Raw genomic sequence first — 899 nt, 5'->3', positions numbered from 1 at the left:
TTAATAGATGGATTGAAGAAGGAGCAAATGATATTCACGGAGACCTCCAGATGGCTTTCATTTACATTATTTTAAACAATTATAAATTGGTTATACTGGGTATAGGCCTACAGAGTATCAGAATATACAGTGATTGGGGTAAGGAATAAGAATGTTCTCAAAATTTATAACACATCACAATGAACATGAGTGATGACTTGACACAGCTTCACTATTGGTAAAAGTATAATTATGCGTGAGCTGGGGCTCAAGAAAGAAGAACACAAGACGAAACTTATGCACAAATTCTATGTACACAGGTAAACTTGTAAAGCAAGTGGCATCATGGAATTAGGCCTACATTTTTACATATCTGAAATAATGTAGAACTCTTATGTCAACATCGCGTTCAGTGTAATCTGTTGCGGGGTTTTCAGAGTTTTTTTTCTCCTCAAGGACCTCGATGAATTCCACAAATATATACATGGGACTGTCAGTTACACATTATGTAGAATTTTGATAATCGTCTGGATTTCCGCTTTAATGTAAATGGAAACGACAAAAGTTGCACTAGCTCGCAATAATGACATTTTTCTTATCTATTAAACCATCGTTGCTTTAGATCAGTTTCGCAATCAAAGATAGGCTAGCTACTCTGTGTTTGCATGCTTAAAAGCATGTCACATTATTTTTTTGTTTAACCAGTTGAGTAAGTGACGTCATTATTGTCTTTATTGCAGTTGTATTTATCGGGTGCAGTAGATTAATCAAAGAAGGGTTAATGTTGCCGGTTTGTCCCGAAGTCTTCCAGGCTGTCCCTACGTCTTCCGGACTTTTCCGAAGTTTACCGGGCTGTCGCGAAGTCTTCCGGACTGTGGCGAAGCGCTCCGGACTGTCCCAAAGTCTTTCGGACTCATCAT

This window comes from Diadema antillarum, unplaced genomic scaffold (assembly GCF_040938485.1).
Source record: "Diadema antillarum isolate AM-2024a unplaced genomic scaffold, OU_Dant_1.0 scf00000122, whole genome shotgun sequence".
In the NCBI taxonomy this organism is placed as follows: Eukaryota; Metazoa; Echinodermata; class Echinoidea; order Diadematoida; family Diadematidae; genus Diadema; species Diadema antillarum.
The sequence above is the reverse complement of the archived record's forward strand: the minus strand, read 5'-3'. Positions refer to the sequence as shown.